This window comes from Strigops habroptila, chromosome 1, assembly GCF_004027225.2.
Source record: "Strigops habroptila isolate Jane chromosome 1, bStrHab1.2.pri, whole genome shotgun sequence".
In the NCBI taxonomy this organism is placed as follows: Eukaryota; Metazoa; Chordata; class Aves; order Psittaciformes; family Psittacidae; genus Strigops; species Strigops habroptila.
The window spans coordinates 137,333,227-137,357,981 of NC_044277.2; the positions used below are offsets into that span (position 1 = coordinate 137,333,227).

Consider the following 24,755-nt stretch of genomic DNA (forward strand, 5'->3'; position numbering starts at 1 on the left):
GTGTCTCGGGATGTAGGACGGCAAAATTCCACTGACTAATTTAAATGAAGGTCTAGTAAAAGTAATGGAAAAAATCCTATTAATTTCATAATTCAAGACAAATAAGTGGTACGATGTAAGGTGTTTATTAAAATGATTTATGAATTTACTTTATTGACAATATTTAAAGGACTGACTTCTAAACTGCACTTTCTCCACTCTGCACTTTAAAGAAGTGTTAACACGTTGAGGATTGCATACCATATCCTTCACAAACAACAAACCGACCGAATGTGTTGTACTGCAAAACCCAACAGCACCTCTGCCTCAGGACCTGGTCACCCAGCCTTGTGCCCTGCTGCTGCAGTCCCCCATGTCTCCTGGCCAGTATGATTTTTTTACCCCACTGTTATCATTGGGACCCTTTCCCATTGTTCTAATTGTAATCTCCCAACCTCCATGCTTAATAAACTGTAGATCAGTTTGTAGACCCTCACATGGCAATGTTGGCCTCAGTCAGCTAAAACAGTTTTCTCCGCTCCCTTGTGCCTCACTGCAGAAGGCAAGGTGGGGAAAAACAGGAGGAGGAAGGGGAAAATCAACTTCAGCATGCACATATACACATATGTTTACACACACACATGTACACATGTACATAAATATGTATTTATGTGTCTACAGTATACCTAAAGTCTGATTTATAAATATGGGATGCATATATAATTAGAAATGAAAGGTGAATTCCTGAATCCACAGAATCATCAGCTGCTTTAGCTAACGACTCCAAGTTTTGCTCCTGTTTACATGAGGCAGTTTTGGAGCAATGCAGTGTATAATGAAGCTCACTGTCAAACCAAATCCAACAGCTGTGGTTTAATTCAGTATGTTGGTCACATCCAAAAAAAGTCTTATGAAAATTCTCTCAATGAAACTCAACACCCATGAAGGGCATGAGGAAGGTGTGCTCACACCACTGCAGGATTTAGTGCTAAGGGAGCAAACAAAACAGTACATGAAAAGATCATATACCCTTAATCATATGCAGTAGTAAGATCACATTTAGAGTACTTCAGGGATTTAATAAATCGATTTTAAAATAGTTTCAGCTTTTTTCAGGGATGGCAAGTAGATTAAGAGTGTTTCTTTCAAGTGCTATAGCTAAGGCCCTACAATTCCATGTGTAGATATCCCTCAGAGTACGAACATCCTTACACAGTTAAAACCAATCTACTGTAAATGGAGATAAGATTAAACCAAAACTAGATGTTCTCAATGCAGTATGAGACTGTCAGCCTATTCCTTCATAATTCCACAAGTATTTTGGAATGTCAAAGACCAACCGCAGATATATAAAAAGAAAGAGCAATTCCCAACTATTTATTTTCTCATTCCCTTCCAATAATAAAGTATTCTCCCATAAATGCCATTGAATTAAAATATCTTAGACCTCATCTTAGCAATAACAGGAACGTTTCTGTGAAATAATACTAGTTGTGAAAGTATTCGCAAGTTATTGTTCTATTTACGTATAACTTGGCAAGAAAACATTTTTACAGTAGAAGCATAAACCCCAAATAAAATGACTGACAAAGTCTTAAATACCAAAAAGCAGCAAAAACCTCCTGAATCTAATTTTAAAAAGTTAAAAAAAAAAAAAAACAAGTTATGATGGGATTTCCTAACCCAAGTCATTATCCATTAGCTGCGTTAACATTTGCAGCATACTATGGGTACTAATCAGAACACATTTTAATTTCAGTGTAGAAGTTTGGGACTTTCCTCATATGACCTTCCTGGAGTACTGCCAAGGCTCAGCTCTTGTTGACATTTAATCTGAACATAATCCCCAAAATCTCTCTGCCATTGCTGGGTTGCATGGGAATGATTCAACAAGAACATACATAAAATTGCGCTGCAAATTTTAGTTTCATCTCAAGGCTGTTCCCCTTCATCTCCAGCTGCTGCAATTATTTGTTTGAATAAAAATTAATAATCTATACCCTTTATTTGTTATTGAACCATACAGTATCTAAAAAAGAGAGCAAACCTGACGCTTCTTCTTTCAGTTGTTTTTCTACTGATGGCTACCATATTTTTAAGGACACAAACTCCAGAAAACAAACAAAATTCAGCAGCTGATGAAAAGCCTGGGTAACGAGCTGTGGTGGCTCAAGCCACCCATTGACTAAACAGGAGCAAGACCACACTGCAGCAGAGGGATGAGGTTCCGGCTGAGGGTACTTGAACTGGACTGTGGTCTTCTGAATGAGCAACTGTCTTTACAAAAGCATATACTTAAAGAGGTTTTTCATATTCAAAGATGCCTCTGATCTCTGAAGCCAACTGCCTTTTTGTCATGAATGCTGTAAAAAAAAAAAATCCAAGATTTCCACATCTGTGACTTGTGGCGCATGTGCAAGGGTAGGGGCTGAATAAATGATGTCTGAACAACACTAATTAAACTGAGGCAACACAGCAATTTGTCCTGCAGGAAAGCACGGAAAAGCCCCAAAATCACTGCAACAAGATAAATGTGGATCTCTCATTGTTCTCTGCGTGCTTAGGATTTCACAAGTATTTTCCCCCTGCGTTCAGAATTTCCCCCCTGCACTCAGAAAAGAGCTAGGCAGGCAAAGCAGAGTGCTGACTTTAATCTTGCTAATGCAGGTCATAAAAGCACTCAATCATAAAGCAGTATGAGCTCTGGTATGGGATGGAGAGACCTACCCATTGACCTGCATACTTAGTTCAGCAACAGTTTAAGTGTCATTGTAGTTCAAGTGAGCCAGCACTGGTCTACCTACATTTGCTGTGGTCCAATTTCTGCTTGAAGCAGAGTTTGGCTCTTATTACGACTTTTTATTTCCCAAGTGACCCCAACATTTTTCCCTCCTTATATAAAGGAAGTAAATAAAATGAACAAGAAAAATTATTCCCTGCAAAAGATTAACTCGATTTAAGAAAATGGGAAAGGATGACAGATAAACTAATTTAAATTTTTTGAACTCTTAGTTTGCAACAGAAGGCTTGCTTTGTTCAGCATTCTCCCTGTGCATTAAAACCTTCCCACAAAGACATTTCCTACACAGCGTTGACCAAGCTACCAAGGACCGTAATTCCATGACAAAAGAGAAAGCGTTATGAAGCTTTCATAAAGGCTTATTTTATTACCTCTAAGTTACTTCTAATGTTAATCTGTTCATATATATAAACACATACCCTATTTCAAAGGTAATCCTTTGGGCTGGCGTGCAGAGGACCTTTCAGTTCTTCTCCTTCTGCTCTTTAAGAAAGCTAAACTTGCAAGGAAAAATAGGAGCTACTCCTCTAGTCCTCTGTTTCCTACAACAGTGTGGCTTGATCCAACCAACAGCTACTTAAGTCAGTGGGGAGCTGTTAAGTGTTTGGTTTAGGCCATGTAAGAGTGAGAAATTGAGAAACATGCTTTTACCTGGCCTTCAGCCAGCTACAGCGCCACCACTAATGAGTGGCTGCTATAACAAGACCTTTTGAAACAGTCATATGTGAGATACGAATCAACGAACACAATGCAAACCCCATCCCCACCTCAAAGAGGGGAAAAATCATTGCAGCTTTATCATAAATATTTTAGGTGTCCTGGTGCCAGTCTTCTGCCAAAGGAATTCACTGATAGGGAAGGGCAAGGTCTGTTTGCAATGCAGTCCTCCCCAGGGAGGTGCATTTCACGGCTCCCAGCCAAAGCCTCCAAAACGCCTCCAGGGTAGCAGTTGGGCTGGAGCTGCCCCATCACGCCCTTCCACTGCAGCCGGATTTACCTATTTCTGCAGCTGGCACCACCAAAGGCTACAAAAACTTGTAGTCAGCACAATCTCTTCCAGATTGACTTTTGAGTCTCTTCAGCTAATAAATACTGAGAGCAGTGCATAGGCTTGCAACAACTGTAAGCACAGTTTACATAGGAGGCTCTCCACCTCCTGAAAAAGCATTTTCTTTTTCATAAAAATTTCTGTATGACTGCTACCATCATGGCGCTCATTAGACTCAAAAGAAAACTGCCCACCAAACCAACTTTCAAAAACATCATTTCACCTAGCACTGACACAACAAAATCCTTTTTGCTCAGTGTTTCCAATCCCTACAATAACAGTGCTGTACTCATAGCATTATGATGGAGAGAAGCTATGCTGCTTAGTCCAATGACTCAGCAGTGGTTTCTTTCTTTGCTGCTCCAGAGGCACCAAGAAGCGACTCAGGAGCTTACATCTTGATGCTAAACACATGTTCACTATGCAGCTAATCCTATTGTTTTCAAGACAAAACAACAAGTCTATGCAGCCTACAGCTACTAGTGATGTACATCCTACTTGTACACCATGTACTACCTAAATGAAAAAGTACTTTCAGCAGTGAAATGCTTTTAATAACATCTCCCTTTGCAACCAAAAACTCAGACAATGGAAAACAAAATCAGAAAGAAAGCAACCAAGGATTATAAAGAATATTGCATATATAGGTGTATTTTATACAATTTTTGGAACAACACAGTGTTTTTGGAAACATCAGCAGTGCTCGGGAATCCCATGATCCCTTCCAACAGAGAACTGCAAAGGGCTTTTACAAACCAGAGGTCCCACAGAGGCAAGTAAGCACTAGCTATTTTCATGTAAAGTGTTACAAAGCCTGAAGAGTGAACTATGGGTGTGAAGTTAAAGAAAAAAAAAAAAAGACATGTGTGCAAGCAAATGTATGATCTGTATGTGCAATTACCATGACCCTGTGTGGTAAGTAAAAATATACATACCAGAACAGTCATTATTTCTCTAACCTGCTGCTGTGGGCCTTTGACAACACTGGCTTTGTTGTGAGCTTGCAAATTGGCTGCATGATGGAAGACCACTCTCTAGAAAGCTCACTCAAGCTCATGGGGTTGGTTTTTGCTGTGTTGCTAGCTTGACGTAAAACTTGAGTTGTGCCCCTAACCTGACTCTTATTCAAAGAGAAAAGATCTTAGTGCTATAGACTAAGACTCTTTTCCTCTGCAAAACACTGTTACCTTTTCAATAATGCCTGCTGAGAACAGTCCCTCGCCATCCCGCCAGAGGTGTCATCTGGGAGTGTGCTAGTTGGCACGGGCCAAAACCATGTCATGGCATGTGCTAGAAATGAAACAATATGGACAATCATAAGATAGAAGTCCTGGCCCTGATTAACTTACCAATGCAGACAAAGCAATGGTGAAGCAAAGTGGAAGCGTAGTCTTTCAAGCCCATTGCTGCAGTTAAAATATAAACATCAGAAACAGGACAGTACAGCAGGACCAAAGATTAAGACTCCAAAGTTTAGACCTGTAGCCACAACATGATCATGTCAGAACCACAAGAAAGCAGGAAGCACAAATAACTTCTAAACACTAAGTCAAATACTTCTCAGAGAATAAAGAGGCCATAAGATGAGTGCTACAATACATATCAGGGTGCTGGCAAAGGCAAAGCGTGAAATGGATGCTTTCCAGCATTCAGTTTAGGAAAACAAACACCGTTTCACAAATTCACTGTAGCCCTGCATATTTGCAAGCTCCTTAACTCTTGCCAAAGGGCTTGGACTTTCTGAACATCCTGTTCTGTTTCCTCCACCGCTAGTCTGAGTCCTCAGTGCTAAATGTCTTTATTTCAGAGCCCCATTTTCTATCATTTTATTCCAAACTCCTCATTCCATAGGATTTGTATTTTACCTCTGGGTAAGAGTGAAGACAAGCAAATTAATGAGAAGTCTGAACAGCACATTAAGTTACACCTATATTAAGAGCTTTCCACACTAAGCATCCCAAAGCGCTGTATAAAAACAAAACTGCACAAATCACATTTAAAGCTAACAAAATGCTTGCAGAATCTGGCATGCCTTGAAGCATAAATATAAAGATTGATTATTAAATGATTCCACAATTCTCCAGAGTCTCAGAGCCACATGAACACAGACCATTTTACCTGTCATTGCCTGGATGCATTAGCAATCTGCCTGGATGTAAAGCTGAGGCATCTCCGTGATGGCCTATTGGCAGGAAAAATATTCCCCACTGACAAGTGCAGGAAAACAACTTTAGCCTACAAGCTGCAGCTGGCCATTACAGGGATTTCCTGACTGACTGATTGCAATGCCTCCTGCACCTCCTGGTTTCCCTCTTCACAGCTGTAAGAAGTTCAAGTTACAGTGGTTTCATGGGAGTGACTACAGTAGCAAAAGCTTGGGCATAGACAGGAACATCCTCTCTCATTCTAATGACTTTTAGCTCCCAAATCCGCTACTCTTGAGACTCCACCAACACCACAAGAAACAGAAGCAAAGACCTTGCATGGCTGATATGCATACTGGGCCCAGCTCATCTACCTGTACAGATCTACCTCCTGGTTGCTGGGGTAAAGGGACAGGGGAGAAGGCATTTCTCTTGGTATGAGAGGAACTGTTGGCACTGAAGTGCCAGGGAGCCTGCTGCTGCTGGTGGCATGGAACACAAAACAGTCCACTTGCTTCCTACTTCTCTGATGTAAGACTTCCCATCTTGGTTCCTTCCTATTCCTTCCCATGGCAGCGTTTCATTCTTTCCCATGGCAGCTGAGTCCAAAACATGCAGTCAGAGACACAAAGAACCAACTGTGACCTTATTTGCATTAAATAACTGCATTTCTACACTGTCCAGTCACAGTGCCCAAGCAGACATGGGGCACAGCAGATGCTGCCAAGGGAACCTTAGACCCTGATAACACCTTCAAAGTACCCCAATAAGCTATGTGGGTGACCCTGCATTTGGTCTCACACTCATCAGGAGCTGCTGCTGGCTGTCAGTACCTATGTCACCAGCACACCTATAAGCAGCAGGCACAATCGTGCTCTGCTCCAAAACCCCATCCCCTTCATAAAACCCTTTTCTAGGAATCCTCACTTCCAGCTACTGGGGTGACCACACTGCTGTCTGGTAAGCATCACTCCTGTGTGAAGCTCCCATTTAATTTCATCTTGCCCTGTCATTTTGAGACAGAAATGGGTAAAGGAGTGTACAGATAACAAGCTGGTCCTTGCTGAGATTTATTTCCCTCCTTGAGATAGTTTAGAAGAAAAGAACCAAGTGATGCATTTGCAACTTGTTCAAGCAAGATTAACTTTGGCCTGCAAACCTTATCAAACAGCAGTGCAGCTCATCCTAGATTCAACCCTACTTTAAAATTACGTATTTATTAACACACACAAAAGAGGGAAAGGATATAAATGACACAAATGGTAAGCGGACAGCAGGCTGCAGATGTAGCAGTGAAGTCAAGCTAAGGTCCCAGGGCCATCAAAACTTAAAGCTGTTCACATTACTTTGTGTGCAGCTGAGGTGATCACCAGCACATGCATGTTCTAGAATTTCTGGAATTTAAAAAAAAAATTAAAACTGTTATGGCAGCCAACACAGTTGTATTTATGAAGAGTATTGACTTTAGAGAGTTAGCTAAAACCAGACCTACAAACTTATGAGGGGGACATGGAATAATATCAACATAAGAAGAACCAGAGGTCCTGAACAATGCTGGAATCACACTTTGAAACCAGCTCAAGAATATGTATATGAAGTCAACTGAACAGACAAAGCTGATGTTTCAGTCAAGAAGGCCTAGAGAGACAAAAATTCAGGTGGATGCTGCTCAAGCAAGGAACACTTTCCTCACCACTTGGCTTAGAAAACACGGATTCCAGAGTGGCCTTCTAATCGCCAACAGGAAAGCATGGAAACTATTTTAAGTAAGCATCACTAAAAATAAAATGGGAGATGCAACGAAAGGAAAAAAGAAAGCAGTCAGCGATACATACAGTATACACATTTTGTGATTTATACTTTTAATGCTATTTATATTATGCTTTCAATGCTATTTATATTTGTCTTTCCCTTTGAGACACTGACAGGTGGGCTTCCACGTTCACCAGCCTGGTATTTGTCCAACTACACAGTGTTTATAGAAACATGTAAAGGCCAATAGAAGTAAAAAAGACATTCAAATTAATTTCTGTCATAATTGGGGGTTATTACTATCACCTCACATTCAAGTTCAGCCACACATACACAAAACATTTCCCAGCATCACACTGATACATATTTTGAATGCTCTCCATGAAATCCTACTACAGCAACATAGCACACCATGAAAAAACCTAATGCAAAAGTTTGACATGGTCTGACACAACTCAAGTTGTCTGGAGATAAGCTCTTTCAGATGAACTTGTTGTGTGGGCTTGATTCCCCAAGAGCCAAATACTTAATGTCATTCAGAACACCAGCGCAGCACATGTGATGGAAGGGACACGAAGAACCTGTACAACATCAAATCACAACAGAGCAAATCTGGAGGAGAGCATCCATGAGAGTGGGATGACTGCTGAGAGAATGACGACATGCTGAAATAGCTGAAATACCCTGCACAGTCCTTTCCCAAAACGTTGCATTTGGCTCTTCAGAAGCTAAGGCATTTGAAATGGGAAGCGTTCCTCTTGCGCATCTCTGAAGTTTGTCAGAAAACACTGACTGCAAGTCTGATTAAGAATCAATCACATTCATGAACCCATTTAGAAAATGAGAGCTAAGATGCATGTTGCTTCTCTAGTAACTTGGATGATCTAACTTAGTTTCAGAATTAATTGACTGCTTTCTGCTCAAACTGAAATCTGTAATTAGCTTTGTTCATGTGTCAACACTGTTTAGCTTAATTAGCTAGCTTTCCTCTCTAGCAGCCCCTTCCCTGATGTATTTATTAAGAACTATCTTATCATGCCTCAGGCTTTACTTTGCTAGCCTATTATGCTAAGATATAGGCTCTCAGAAATGCTTTTCTTTTTGTACCTGTCCTCGTTTGAATTGTTCTTGAATTCAAACCCCAGAATTATATACAACGCAACACATCACATTTCATTTTGTATGCTTTTCTTCAATGACTGTAAAATTTCCATGTCTCCATCACCTTCACATTACCCCTATTCCACTCTATATCCATACTGATCTTTCCAGGGGCAACATTACTTATCCATTTAGGCCTGGTACAAGTTTCAGGTACTTTTAAAAATATTTTCTCTACTTTTAAATGTCTAGGCTTTTTAGTCCAGCCAACTTAACAACTTACCAACATTACTACCTTGTGTCCTTAATTTCAAAGCCTATTCTTCTGTCAGAAAGCGCATTATTTATGGACCTATGTTTGCTTGTGCTTGTATCAAATTTAAACAGAAATAATTTAATGCGTGCTTCATCCAAGATTATTTAGTATGAGCAACTCTTCTATAATGTCCTCATACTACATGAAAATGAAATCTGAGAAAGCACATCAACATCTCAGTTTAGAAACCCTTTTTAAGAAGAAATCATGATCACTGCCAGTCACAGCTTGCACCCAAGGCAGTCAGTGCCCTAAGTTTCCAAGGGATTTTATCTACTGAGCCATTTACAGCTGTATTTCTACAAGCAAAATAAACATGCCCAAGATTGTTGAGGCCAACAGGCATAGAAAGGTGCCATGCTATTAAATTCTCTCACCTTCCAAAACACGGTGGCTACTTTCAAACTGCCTACTGGGAATAATCCCAAGATAACTTTCAAACTTTACCTGGGAATAGTTTGGGTGAGTTCCCATAAATATCAAACACAAGTAGGCCAGGGACAGTAAACAGTACAGGCAAGTGATTTCCAGGGCCTGGAAATGCTTCCAAGCACCATTTAATTTACTAGTACATTTCATTTACATGCACGAAGACTTCTTACTGCCTACCTCACCCGGAGTTCTTCATGACTCTTTCTAGATCTTCATTATCTTGTCATTCTCCCCCCTTTCTTCCCAGAGATCAAAATAATTCTACTGATACTAACCACATCAGCCACAGCTTTTAGGAGACTTTTCTCTGGCTTGACATATTAATCTCTGTTTTGCTCCAACAGGGACACAGATCTTTGTCTCAAGTTTCTTCAGGACTGTTTTCAGCTTTGTGTCTGTATGGTGTTTCTTTGCTCCTGGAAAACAAAACACTGCTCCCTCCCCTAGCTAAGCTCTGCTGATGGACATGTCTTTCAACTTAAAGGAGTCTTCAGACACACACATCTGCATCTTCCTCATAGCACGATGAATGCCAGATCTCATGGGGCTTTTTCCCCCTTTTCCCCTGCTGCTGCCCAACTATCTTTTATTTTGCACAGTTTTTTAATCGCATCCTTGTTCCTCCTTAGCCTCAAGTCCATCTTAGCCTCCTTTTTTTCTGGTGACACTCTTCTTCTTTCGTGTCTGTTTCTCCCTTTTTCTCCTGAGTTCTCCATTGTAACAAATCAGACTTTCACTTGATTTCTCCAACACCAATTCATGACAGCTTCTACACTGTGATTACAGCCACATGCATCTGTGGCCAGCGTCCTCAAAGACCTCTCCCTTCCAACTTCTATTTATATATACAGCTGTGCATTCACATCACCTCAACTACTTCTTCTCTTCCCTCATGTCTTTAACTCCCTGCCTTTAGCTGCATCTAAACTACTTAGATATTCTCTCTCCTGACTTGGGTCAGGTGACATTTCTATGTAAAAATAGATCCTATCAGGTAACATTGAAGGAAGTAAATCTTCTTCTATTCCTGCATCCTGTCTCACTGTCTTTTCTGCTATCCTTCATTCAGTGCTGCATCATTGCACATTCTTCCCACCTCTGCCTTCAAGGAAAAATAAAAAGCCAAGAGAAAACCCATCCAGACTCTAAATTTTCATTAAGTGTTGCTTCCTCTGGCCACTGACCTCTTAAAGTTTTGGCCACGTCTGAAAGGCAGTTATCTCCCAGCCTGAACCAAGGTCTCTTAGATGAAAGGTTTCAGTTGTGACCAAGGGCAGAAAACCTCCTTCACATCCTTCAGCTATGATAAGTTTAATTCACTGACAACTGCAAAGAGGTCCTGCAAGCAACAGAGAAGGGAAAAGAAGAAAGAGTAGCTACAATATAGGGCAGGAATTCTTATACAAGAAGCTTTACTACAACTTAAAGAAATATGGATACCTATCTAAGCAGAAAAAAATGAAAGAAGTAGTGGGAAGAATTTCATGTCAAAGATCAGTAAGTCCAGTTTGACTAATCATCTTCATTGTCTGGTAAGAGGCTAGGTGCCCAGAGATAACTCCTCATGCTTGTGAAATATGGGAAAAAAAGTTGACATGAACCACAGATACAGAACATTATTATTGGAGTTTTCTGCAAAACTGGAATTTATTGCAGAAGCACATGGCTAAAAAGGAAATACAGTTCAAGGGTTTAACAAGGATATATTTTTACAAATCAAAGTACAGACTCCAACCCGTGATTATTCCAAACAAAGTGTGAAACCATATTAAAGGCTTGGATCATACAATCTAAACTACACTTTATTGTTTTTTACCCTTGAAACAACATAGATTTTATAGGGCAAATAATAAGGACAGATCTTCAAAGGACATGAAGATGTGTAGGACCAGAGTGCAAAGTAGAGTGTTATCAGAACTTTTTTATTATATAATAAAAATAGCACTTTGTTTTATGAATTGCGAATTTATCAGTTTCACTGTCAGTGCAAGGCTTTCCTGCATATTCACATGTGCAAGAAAGGACAAGCAATGAACTGCACAGAAGCCTTGTGCCCTTAATGCTTTGGTTTATCTCAGAACTTAACATCCATCAATAAGGCACACTGAGACACAGACAGAAAGAGGACGCCGATTGCTTTCATGCAAACAAGCATCCAGGCACCATATTTAATTATCAGTAACTGGGATGATTTTCAAAGATGCAAATGGACAGTAAATCCCGAGTTCAAAAGATATTTGAGGCTGGCCTAAGTGATCTAATTGCTCCTGTAAATCTACAGATCCTGAAAGCTATGAAGTCTCCTCCACTGCTGTTAAAAGATTTTTGAAGGAGTATCCACTATAAACACTATACTAATTATAATTAATTACATTAATTTTCTCTTAATTTCCACAGTGATCTTCCTAATACGAAGCAGGCCAAGAATACACCCAAACAGGTATTTCCTCTGCTAGGTCACTGAAGCATGCTGTTATTCCTGGCCTGCTGAGCTTGGCAGACCTCTGCCTAAAACTGATTTAAGACATAAGTGAAGATGAGTTTGAAGGTTTGGGGTTTTTAACCCGAATCGTCATAAAAACACCATGAAGTCTAAAACTGCTAGACATTTCTTGCCAGAAAACATCCCTGAGACTCCAACTGTGTATCACCACCAGTTAGGCTGCCGGTACAGCAGGTCTCATACTTCACTTGACTGCACCAGCCTCCCCTGAACTAGTTGCAGAAAATCTATTGACGCTTTTCTGGCAGACCACATTTATCTGTGGCCATGAAGCACAATGCAGAGACTGCTCCACGAGGCCTGGCAAAAAAAAACAGGAATCTTTTAGCTGGCTTTAAATTAAAGCCATTTTTTCCCCTAATGATGTAGATGAAGGTCCAATCCCTGTCTTTGACCAGTGCTGCCATGAATACTTTTTAGAAAGATATATTATATTAGAGGAAAACAAAAAAGAATATGCATCAGAGTAAAAACCTACAACATTAATTGATATAAAATACTTGATATAAAATTGATGGAGATAAAACAAAGTTCGAGCTGTTAACAGTTCTTTCCAAAACTTCAGAAATCTTCCTCTGATTTCTCAGTGTTGTTTTGACTTGCTTTTCAGACTAATTCTTTGCCAGAGGTGGTGTATAATTGTTTATGTCTCATCTAACCTGAAGTGGAAGCTGAAATTCAACAAGTAAATATGAAAAGATCTGCTAGTGATTTGTACTTGCAAAATATAATCCAAATGTTTATTGCGATCCTATTTAAGAAGTTCCCAGTAGACACATTTCTAGCAATAGATTAAATGCCAATAGGATCAGATTTTCGGAAAGCCAATCATGAAGGGCTAGGAAAGCCGTGTAAGGAAATATTTGAACAAGGTTCCAAAGATAAAGCCTTTTGTTATGAAAAATATTTGAAGAAGTATGCTTAACAGAGAAATGTGACCAACTGGTTCAGTATTGAAGTACTTGCCACACATTTACATCAAGGAAAAGCATTTTTCCCACCAGTGGGAGAATTTAATTACATGGAGTGCAGGGAAAAGGGGGAAAAAAAAAATTCCATTGTGAAAGGGCTCTTTCACCATTCCAGCCAAAGTTGATGTCTTAGAATATGTCAGCTGGACAAATGAAAAATACAAAAATAAAGCATGATTAAAGATAAGTGTATCTTCACCTAGCAATTGGTAACCATGTGTTGCAGCCAGAGAAAACACTGGGAAAGCTACTGGAGGAGTTTTCCTTTGGCTCAGGGAACAGATGAGCAAGAGTTCTCCTAAGGCATTACTTACAAAGCCAAAAGCTGTTAAATTCAGCAGCGGCTAAAGCAAGTTACAACACAGCCTGCTCCAGCCTATGTGGACAGAGCCAAGCTGCAATATAATAACATTTAGGAGGGGGAAGAGAGAGCAGAGAAAACATACCTTATGGTTTCATCCCAAGTCTGAACCCGACTCACAGAGCTGTCTCTAGTAAGTGAGAATACAGAGGCAGAAAAGGCTTTGTCCTCAGACAGTGCTCACCTCTAGCAGCACATGTCTTACAGTGATAGTTTCTAGTGTTTATTTAACCAAGTTTTCAAATCCCCAAGAACGGAGGCACTTTCTTTGGAAAATCCTTGGACTTGGTGTCCTTGAGGAAGACTTTTCCAGTCCAATAAATACCATCTCTCCTGACATGCATTCCTTTCCAGTTAATCTATTTTTTCCTATACACCACTTTACCATGTTCTTACAGCACTGCTTTCTCCACTACACGAAACCCCTCTCTTCACCCATCCTTGCACATTTCTTCATGTCCATGGTTCACTTTCCTTTCTTTTCTCAGAATTTCAGTTAAGCCACATAAAATGACGCATGAAGACTAGAGGGAAGTTCAAAAAGCCACTGAAGTGAAAAACCGGCTGGAATTGTGAATTCACGACTGTTTTCTGGTCAGCTGTGCAGCTCTAGTTCATTGCATAAGCATGAGTGTGAAATCATTCTGCAGGTTCAAGTAACTCCCATTTGTATATTTTCCACTTAATTTAAGAATTAGCTGGAGCAAACTGCACTGGCATTCTAAGGAAGGTAGAAAAAGTTAAGAGGATCTAAAAGGTTTCGATACAATGAGTGCATTACTGTGTCAATCAGAACCAGTATTTAGGATCCCATAAGAACAAGAAATCACTGCAGGTTCTGTTTTAATTTTATTTCAAGGAAGCAAGGAATAATGAAATTTAAACAGAATTACGAATGCTAACACATTTTACAGCTGCCTTGTGTTTAACCTCTGTATCTTCCTATATGTGAAAGCTTTAACTTTGGTCAACTTTTGGGAACACAGAACATCAAATCCACCCATGCAGTATGGGAATGCACCAGGGTCAGCCTGCCATTTTCCCACTGAGGACAGATTGCTGAAAGAAGTGAGCACTCCCTGCCATTTTCACTTAGCTTCTGCTGTCAGCCAAGCTGGAACTCTTCCTATAAATCGCAGTGTTTTCCAACCAGTTCATTTTCAGAAATGCAATTTTGGCCAGAAAAACCACAATTTCCTATATCTCAAGAAATTCAGGGCCAGTGAATAACTGCATTGTGGCTACATAGCTGAAAATCTTAATGGGTTAGTTCTGTCACTGTATTTTAAAATGGCTCTACAGTGAAGTTTTTACTATCCTGTATGTCTTTACATTTTACAAACCTGCTATGTAACTGAAAAGTAAAGCTCTCTGAATCGGCCCCAATCAGGGGGTGAGACTAACATTGTGTATGGTTAGCATCTTAATATAAAGGAAGTCAGAAATGTCAAACCTTGTCATAACTGCTCAACAGGATTCTCTCTCAGTACTAGACATCTACTGTAACTAAAGGACTGTGACACATTTTAACCTGACACCCTCACAGTCAGCAAAAATTCAGTCTTCTTTTCCGTGGTGACAGTCAGATGTGGCAGAGAACATTTCCCTTGTTTTCCAGGTGACCTTCATGGGAACCTGCTGCCTTTCTTTGAGGTGCAGATGCACTTCAAGTCTAAGTTCTGAATGCAGATTTCCCTCCCTGAAATTTCATTATTTTACCTTTACCTCTGGTCAGGATTTTTTGTTGCTGGTTGTTTGGTTGGTTTTGATGGTTTTGATTATTAAATCAAAGAAGGGATGATTGGCTTTTAAATTAATTTGTGAAAGGACAATGAAAGATGCTGATGGCTAGATGGACAGGAACATGTTTCTAACAGATCAAAAGAGAGAGAGCATTAATGAGCATATGCACCCGGGAAGTTTTCTTAAATGCAAGCACGACAACTGTCTCCAGACTGATTCTTGAGATAAATTACAAATACAGGTCTGCTCATCGTGCAGAGAAGAGCTCTTACTGACTCTTGATAGAAGAAAGGGAAAAAAGCAAAAGCAGCCTCAGTCAGAAATTCACATTTGAAGGGAAAATATAGTAGGCTCCATTTAGTCCTTGCTCCCTTTGCAAACAAAATAATCTCAAGTGAAAACACAGGAGGAAAAATACAATCAATTAAAGTCCTCATCTCCCATCCTCCTGTCTGATAAGGATCATGGGAGCTATGGCTTTCACAGGAGGACATCTCTGACCCCCCAACCGCATTCTGACTTCAGCGTTACCCAGAGCCCACAGAAAGCTTGTGCCCTCCAAGGGCCAAACTCTACCACTGCTCTTCACAGAGCAGCTCAGATAAGAAATATTCCCTGCATACAGTATCTGTTTGTACTAAACAAGTGAAGCCCAACATATCACGTAAGATCAAAGAATTAGAAACTAACCAGTAAGTGTGACTCTCAAGTCACTAGACTGTCCCTTTTCGCTCATTGAGTTGGGCTGGCATGGTTGAGGCAGCTTTGCAACTGAAAAGCCAAGTATTTACGGCTGTATTTCTTCTTCTTCTTCTTTCCTCCCATCCCCAATGTAATTCTAACTGATCTAGATCACCATACAACTCAAATCAATTAAACCGGCATGCTGGCTTGCAGTTTGGTTTACATTAATCTTTTTGGGTTCCTTGCCTTTTTTGGGGGAGGAGGGCTTTCTTCACTTTGAGATAAACAGTCCTCTGTCAGGAACAAAATTAGCTATCAATCCCGGCTGGCTGCACCAAAAATCCATTTTAAAAAAACCTCCAGGATATACATGCATTTTACTTTGAAATTCCTGCTAGATTGCATTTGCACTTACTTGAGCACAAAGTTAGAGCTTCTACATCTCTCGCTCCCTGAGGGAACCAAAAATATTAGCTCTGATTAAGTATTTATTTTGTAGCAACATGAAATCTATCATGCTACAGAAATTAGTCTGAATTATACCTCTTCAGCAAGGCTGGGACTTACAGCTTTTTCCTCTTACCAAGTTACACATTCAATAAAAATACAGCTGGGCCAAGAAAACTCTGTTTTGTTTTGGCAAAGCATCAGACGGCATCTTCTGGTTTGCAAACAGACGCAGAATCTTATCTAACTGTGGGATGTTCTTGGATGTGCTACCTATTAGTGAAACTATTAAGAAGCACTGAAAGGTCTCAGCCCCTTTTACGAATTCTCAGTCAAATCTCATTAGTTTGCACGCTCTCAGTTTGCACACAAAAATATAGCAGTCTTTTCCCAGCTCTCAGGGAAAAATTAATAGGAGAGTGTTAAGTCTCATGTTACTAGAACTTCATTACTTTTACATGCTATGCTGAATAATTAAACTGCACTTGTCAAATAAGTGATTTGAGAACACTTTGTGCTGCAGCATATGTTTTTACTGTCTGTTTACCTCAATTGACAAAATTCAATCATTCACAGAGTCTCCCACACAACAGCACAAACAACTGAGACCCTAAAGTCGGAGAGGAGGAGAGTTCCAAAAGGGGACTCAAAGGACAAGTGTATATAGGATGGGATTAAAGGAAGATCACTGGATTAAAGCCATAGATGAGGAAATTGAAACAACAGAACCAAAGCTTGCTCTGAGGATGCTGCTGAATGAGAATGACCTAGAAGTAAATCTAGTTAATCACATAATCACAGAAAAAAAGGTTTGGGTTGGAAGGGTCCTTAAAGCTCATCCAGTTCCAACCCCCTGCCACGGGCAGGGACACCTTCCACTAGACCACGTTGCTCAAAGCCCTGTCCAACCTGGCCTTGAACACTGCCAGGGATGGGGCAGCCACAGCTTCTTGGGAAACCTGTGCCAGTGTCTCACCACCCTCACAGTAAAGAACTTCTTCCTAATATCTAATCTAAACCTACCCTCTGTCAGCTTAAAGACAATACCCCTTGTCCTGTCACAGAATTATAGAATAGTAAGGGTTAGAAAGGACCTTAAGATCATCTAGTTCCAACCCCCTTGCCATGGGCAGGGACACCTCGCACTAAACCATGTCACCTAAGGCTCTGTCCAACCTGGCCTTGAACACCGCCAGGGATGGAGCATTCACAACCTCCCTGGGCAACCCATTCCAGTGCCTCACCACCCTCACTCTAAAGAACTTCTTCCTTATATCTAACCTAAACTTCCCCTGTTCAAGCTTGAACCCGTTACCTCTTGTCCTATCACTACAGTCCCTAATGAAGAGTCCCTCCCCAGCGTCCTTACAGGCACCCTTCAGATACTGGAAGGCTGCTATGAGGTCTCCATGCAGCCTTCTCTTCTCCAGGCTGAACAGCCCCAACTTTCTCAGCCTGTCTTCATACGGGAGGTGCTCCAGCCCTCTTATCAGCCTTGTGGCCCTCCTCTGGACCTGCTCCAACAGCTCCATGTCCTTTTTATGTTGAGGACACCAGAACACTACCTGCCCTTGTAAGAAGTGCCTCTCCAGATTTCTTGTAGCCCCTTTTAGGCACTGGGAGCTGCTCTACGGTCTTCCTGGAGCCTTCTCTTCTCCAGGCTGAACAAGCCCAACTCTCTCAGCTTGTCTCCAGAGCAGAGGTGCTCCAGGCTGCCTCTGGACTCACTTGAGCAGCTCCACATCCCTTTTGTGTTGGGGGCTCCAGAGCTGAACGCAGTACTGCAGGTGGGGTCTCACCAGAGCAGAGTAGAGGGGGAGATTCACCTCTCTCAACCTGCTGGCCACTCTCCTTTTAATGCAGCTCAGGATACGGTTGGCTTTCTGTGCCCAACCATTAATTCACCTCTTATCCATATTTTCACAGTAATGTAGGGAGGGGGGGCCTTTGGCTACTGCTAGTAGAAAGGTAGAGTAATCTGAAATATTCTGTAGTAAACAGGATCCCTCAGGGCTGAAACAGAGAGGCTGTGTGCAGAATGGCAAAGGTAGAAAAATTAGAGCAGCGACCCACCCCTCCACCACTTCCATAAGGCAGGGCCATTTCTGTAATGCCAAAAGATGAACAGAATTTCTGACACAGTGCACATTGTCTTACCTGCCTCTCTTCACAGGTAGGTCTTAGGAACTCAGCCAGTTCAGCGGGAGGACCCACACATCGAAATGAAGCAGATATAGTCAAATAAATAGCTATCTCCCCTGTTGCTGGGAATTGATCTGTTTGGCCAACCTGGCAATTTTTCAGAGGTAGTCTTCTAAAGATTACTCAAAACAAAACTGTCCGGCTGCAAATCCCTTCTGGAAGCAGCCAGACTTATGTTGTAGCAGTCTGCTGCTATCACAGCCACATCCATCCTCCCAGGGCTGCAGCAAACAGCAGGACCTGCTGCCCTGAACATCATCGTGATGTTCAAGCTGCACTCCATCAATGAGCACATACACACAATCTGCTATTTTTCAAATGTACCAGTCTCCAAAAGCCACATTTCCATTGAGTGGGAGAGAACATTCCCGATGCTCCTGTTCTCTCACAGCAGCAGAATTTCCCTAAATCGACACTTTTTGCAAAGTTATGTAACAGTGAGAACAGCACTCAACTGTCATCTGAGCAGATACTGTGAGCACAGTACAAGCACCAGGGTACTTCTTTACACTGAACCATGCTCCAATCCAGTATGTCAAGTTAAAACTGACAAAAAAAGGTATATTTACTTCTCAGAAGAGAACAGCAAGTTACCCAGGCAAAATCATGGATTCTTGTGTAGGGGTTATTAAGTAAACAAAGTGCAGGAAACAAAATTCAATAGCTTTTAAGCGCAGTAAAACTGAGCTTCTAAAGCAAGTGCAGTTCTTTAGTATAAATAACCAATTCGGGACTAGCAGTGCATGGGAAACCAGCCAAAGGAACTCCCCAGACCTCCACACAACTCCTCCTTTTTGTCATCTGGAGTGCTTTTACAGCGTTGCCAGAACAGAAAGAAATGCCACAGAAGCTCTCAGTCATAATCAAAATCAATTTTGCAGGCCTGTGTACCACTGTCCACTAGAGGTGTTTCTTCTGTAGTATGAAAGACTGTTTACCTTTACATTAACTGACTTAGCCACAAGCTTTCATATGGAAGAAAACAGCAGCAATTTGATAGCTCAAATACATTTACTAATGGAAAGAGCAATTTTCTTCCATGGCACAGTCTCCTGCACTCCTTTTCAGAACTGAAGTATCCATTAAGAGTGACTCAGTGGTAGAAAAAAAGCGAAAAAAAGACATCCTGCAGTTTGTTTTTAAATACTCTCCTTGGTCAGTATTACAGCTCTCGGGAATTTGTGAAAACCATAAGTATGGAATATATTTTCAGGAGAGATAGTGCATAAGAAACTTCATACTAAAAATCACAACTGTTATTGCACAGCAACCAGCCAAAAATGTTCGACTCCTGACTAATTAGTCTTCTCTCCTTTCTACCTCACCACAGCCACAAATCCCTTACCTACTAGCAAGGGTAACTACTCTTCTTTTATCTTTTTCCAATCTCTTACCCTCCCTCTCCTTTCTCTTTTTCCTGGATGTCCGTGAAAGCAGATGTAGCCTCCATGTGCAGGGACATAGACTTACTTACCCCAGGCAACTTACTTCAGGTTATCAAACACAAGGGTATTTCTCTTCTCTACTTTAGTTTCCCTATTGTTTTATTGTTTAGTCTAATAATTTTCCCAATTCAGGTTTAGACCACCATGTGTAAACCATACACATGCTTTAGTCCAAGGAGTGAGAGACTAGGGATGGTCAGAGCACAGGAACGACAAGCCAGGTACCAAGTGCTCACCACCTGCCACCAGGTAGGTTATCAGGTATTCTAGAACACCAAATCCTCTCATCTGCCTAGGCTCACCCTCAAATTACCCTGGATAGTTATACAGAAGAGCTTTTTCACAAGTCTTTCAAGAGAGCTGGAATTATGTTAAAAATTCTGCTGAATAATATTTTATGCACACATACCGCCAGCACAACTCTAAGCTATTCCTCCTGTCATGCTACTGTGGAGTTACACTGTACAGTCCTGTAACAGAAACCATGCTACGTAAGTGCAGTAAGGATGACATAATTCCGAGCTTGACTTGATGGATTTTTCCATTTGCAAGATTTTGCGCCGTAACTCCTAATTTTGGATGTGGAAATTCACGAGCTTATCAAAGTAATGAAGTCAGAGCTATTCTTGTTCAAAACAGTGTTTTGTATTTCTTCTAGTATGAAATTACTTTTATGATCAACCATTTTTTTTTTATGTCTTTTCTATTAAAAGGATCTGCTGCCTCTTACCCAGTAAAACAAGGATGCACTTCCCTGTGGCTGATGAGAACCGGAAGACAAGTGTCCTCCACTGTCTCTCAGTATCCCTGAACAAACACGCAAGTTATTTCCAGTTTTGGGGAAAACAGATTATTTTATACTAGGAATTCTATTTATCTGTTAAAAATGTACCCTGCCCTTTCTACTCATATGGATAATAAGATTGCTATAGAAGAGCCTATGTTAAAGATGATGGCATTATGCTCACTGAGTAACTGAAGAAACTTCCAGATTCATTTAGGACTTTAGTTATATCCCAGAAGGGATTCAATAAATGTCACAGACACATCATGACTTTTCAGCAAACTTAATACAAAAGACAAGCTACTAAGTAAATCGGGTAAAATATTAGAAGATCATGCAGAAAGATGTGTCCATGGACCGATCAGACAAGAGCAGAAATTGGCTCAGTCCTAGCACGTATGACTGCGGCACAAAAAGCCCGCAAACTCAGCAGCACTGTACTCACCACCATGTTTCTTCAAGGACCTGCTCAAAGACTTTTCAACCTTTCACCACTGAAACAAGAGTGACCTGCTCCAGCTCTGATTTTGGAAATCCTGTGGCTGACTGTACCACATAAGAGCCTTTGTTGGTGGAGATGTGGATGTAAAAGGCCTGAAGGAACTCTGATGATAATCTGGTCTGACTTCCTGCCTGGCACAGGCCGTAATACCTCACGCAGCAATTTCTTCACAAAGCACAAGAACTTGTAACTCTACTAGAAGATATTTCAGAAGGAGATCTAATCTTGATTTAATTACTCCAAGTGATCTACCGCATTCCTTTCTAAACATTTCCAATGGTTAATTACACCTATGGTATCATATTTCCAACCTGAACTCCTCTTGCTTATCTTGCTGTGTTTTTGTCTGTTGGAGCCCTATCCTATCTCCCTACACAGATATTTTTAGATACTAACCACATCACACCTCAAAATTCTCTTACTTGAGATAAATAGTTTGCCTGTTTGGCAAATCAAAACAGGGATTCCTGAATCCAATGCAGAGCAGCTGCAGTGGTATTACAGATAGCTTTTGACTATAGAGACTAAAAGAGAAAAGCCAATTTAAGCAAACTAAGCATCTTTAACAAGCTTTTCCAGCTTTCATAGCAGTCACCCATTTGTAAGACCTGGAAATTTAGGATAAATAGCACCATCATCTGCAGAGTTTCACTTTCAACTTAACTGATAAATTCCAGCTCAAACTGGATCAGTAGTTACTAAATACTATAGTTAAAGAAATAGATGGCCGATGGCAGGTGGTTTTCTAGTACTTCTATGTCAAAATCACATAAAAATCCTGCTAACAGAATGACCCAGTACTTCTGCTGGCACTGCCAAGGCAGAAATCCAGGAGTGAGCAATCTGTACCAAAAAATACTTCCAGTTGTGACTCTGGGAAACAAAATGAGTAAAATTCCACTACTGCTGTCATGCCATATTACTTAGACATTTATATTACTGTAGCATTCAGAGGCTCCACATAAGGCTCTCTTGTGTTAGGTGATCAACTACAAACAGAGCAAGCTTCATTCATTTTTGCAATGTTTGCCCAGTTCTTGTATGGCTGAATCCTGGTAAGAAGACGGAAGGAGGACTTGTGTCCTCCCGGAACCATGGACGCTGATGAGATCAGTGTACAAAGACTGTTCAGAACTAGAATTTCTTCTGGCATTTACTAAATCCTGTACTACTCATGTGATTCTCCACACATTATGAAGTTCCTTAGCTTCCTTAGCCCTGTTCCAGAAGGGCTTTCAGTCCTTCACAGTGATTTGGTGCAGAACAGCAGCATTTTGCTGTCTCAGAGACATAATTATATATGCACACACCTTTGTAACTGCAAATACTTGCACATGCTCTCCATGTACTAATACAACACAAAAACTGCAAAGCTCCATTGTCTGCTACTTACAACATCACTTTAACATTTTCCACAATAAAAAAAAAAAAATCAGTGATATGACACCTCATTACTTTTTCACAACACTTCTGTTTTTCCATTAATATTTCACATTTCTACTCACTTGTGGTTTCAAAAAGCTTACATTTTGCATAGCTTAACTGATTTCCTTCTTAGCCTCCCTCTTCCCTATTCCAAGGATGCCCATCTGCAAATAAGGAACACAGTTTATGTAGCTGTATCAACTTTTACTGGTTTAAGATGTCAGCAGGTTTAAAAAAACATTCCTTTTAATCACACTTCCATTTGGAAGGCGTTTGACTAGAAATAGGTGCAGGAAATGCAGCTAACAACTCTGCAAGCTTTTACTTGAACCACCGATAAAAACCAAAACAGGCTAATATGGGAGGAAAGGAAAACAGTAATCAGCAACACTTCCCTTCCTTTGTATCCTGTGGATGGCTATTAAAATTGAAACTATCACCTGCGACTGAAAACTAATTATGCATTTTTGTAATGCTCTGAACAGGTTCATCCTGCAGCTGCCTGTCAGAACAGCTTGCTATCCTACACCTGGTTATGTTATTTGACATAGTTGCTTCATTTTCTAGATAACACAGAACATGAATGTCAGCATCCTCACTAGCAATGAAAGAAATAAAGAGATAAAACCTCCCTTTTTAACACCCCTTGCTGTTGATAATGTATTAAAAGACCTACTTCTGCCTTTTGCTTATCTAGCAGATGCACAGAGAATCCATTTCCAGAATGCAGCCTGAATCGTGCTATATAGGAGAGGAAATACTTCTAGAAGAGTTCACGCTTCCTCAAGAGGTACATTTATTTGACTATGTAATTCATAAACTCCCACCACCATATGTCAAAACCCCCAAATTTGCTACAATGCTACTTATTTTATCGGCATGTACTCTAATATTTAATTTTCAAACTGTAAAAAAGGTCTCCTTACAAGTGAAGATTTTAATTGACTGAGTAGTAAAAACTAGTCTGCTGGAAAATAATTACCTGTAAATTTCTTATAGTGAAAAAGAAGTTTCCAAATCTATGTAGCTATCTTATTTTGATTAAAAGACCAAATAGTGTCTTAACAACAATAAAAAATAGTCAAATGTTGTTACACTCATTCTGCAATACTGTCTCCTTTCCACAGACCCACACTATCTTTAGGATCTACTCTGAAATGCTGAGCGTATTTGCTAAAAAATGCCTCCAATTAACGTGAATATCTTACTAAAGTGGAATAAAACATTCTTACCTTAATAGAGCTTCATTTTCTGTTCTTTCACTGAAAAGAGTAAAGAAATCTGTATTAAAGATCCATTTGGTAAAAACTACTTTCTGAAGTTATTATTTTAGTTTCACTTCAATTAACACCAAGACTATGGGGTTCTTTTCACATAACTGAAATAAATTTCCATTAATTTGGAGAAAGAATCACTCTCAACACTCCCAGGTGAAGGCCTTTATTTATTTACTATCTTAACCAGCTCTTCTGAACAATCATTTCAAATGCTTTGGAAATATCAATACAAACAACTGATCTAGTCAATTCATCATCTAAATAGTAGACTTTAAAGGTTTATTTTCACTGCAAGCAGTATTTTATGACTGGTATTTGTATTGCTATTATTTTTTGTTGGACACTTTATAGTTGCTATTATAAGATGGACTTGCACTGCAATATGCTCATTCGAAGAGCCTCCCAGCCTGGAAGTTTTTTTAAAAGCAGCTATTTCCTGCTCAATCCTGAAACAGGTAGGGTCAGCTTGTGCAAGAATGAAAGCATCAAGCCATTTCATTAAACATATGCTTCAACTAAGCCATTCTAAATGGCACATTTGCCAACACCTTACCAACATCCATCACAAAATCCAAAAAACAAAAAAGCTTTAAGACTAGCCCGAAAAAGTTCCAGCATGACTCAGAACAACCAATGAATTTTGAGGCCATAGCAAATCTTAATTAACCTTTCATTTCTTTGTGACTTTTTGTTCAGTCTTTTACAACCAAGAACTATTTGCAGGCATCAGCATAATAACTGGGAATTGGATTCTGGTAACTCCGAACTAAATAGGTATTTTTGGCCACTAATATATGCAAGAACAGAATCACACTTTAATCTTATTTCATTTTCTAAAT

At 40.2% G+C, this 24,755-nt stretch overlaps 1 protein-coding gene across 2 annotated transcripts in view; it reads right to left on the reverse strand.

Moving 5' to 3' along the window:
- The window catches only part of THRB (thyroid hormone receptor beta), a 128,392-nt gene extending 104,501 nt beyond the window's left edge, over positions 1–23,891 (reverse strand). Inside the window, exons 1-2 of one of the 2 annotated variants that reach the window (XM_030503221.1) lie at positions 23,872–23,891; positions 5,015–5,117 (exon numbers count right to left, since the gene is read on the reverse strand). The gene's annotated coding sequence lies outside the window, so the exon portion shown is untranslated. Of the gene's footprint in view, positions 1–5,014; positions 5,118–21,636; positions 21,683–23,871 lie in introns of those variants that run through there. The other variant, XM_030503231.1, reaches the window with a different exon arrangement.
- Positions 23,892–24,755: the final 864 nt, after the last annotated feature.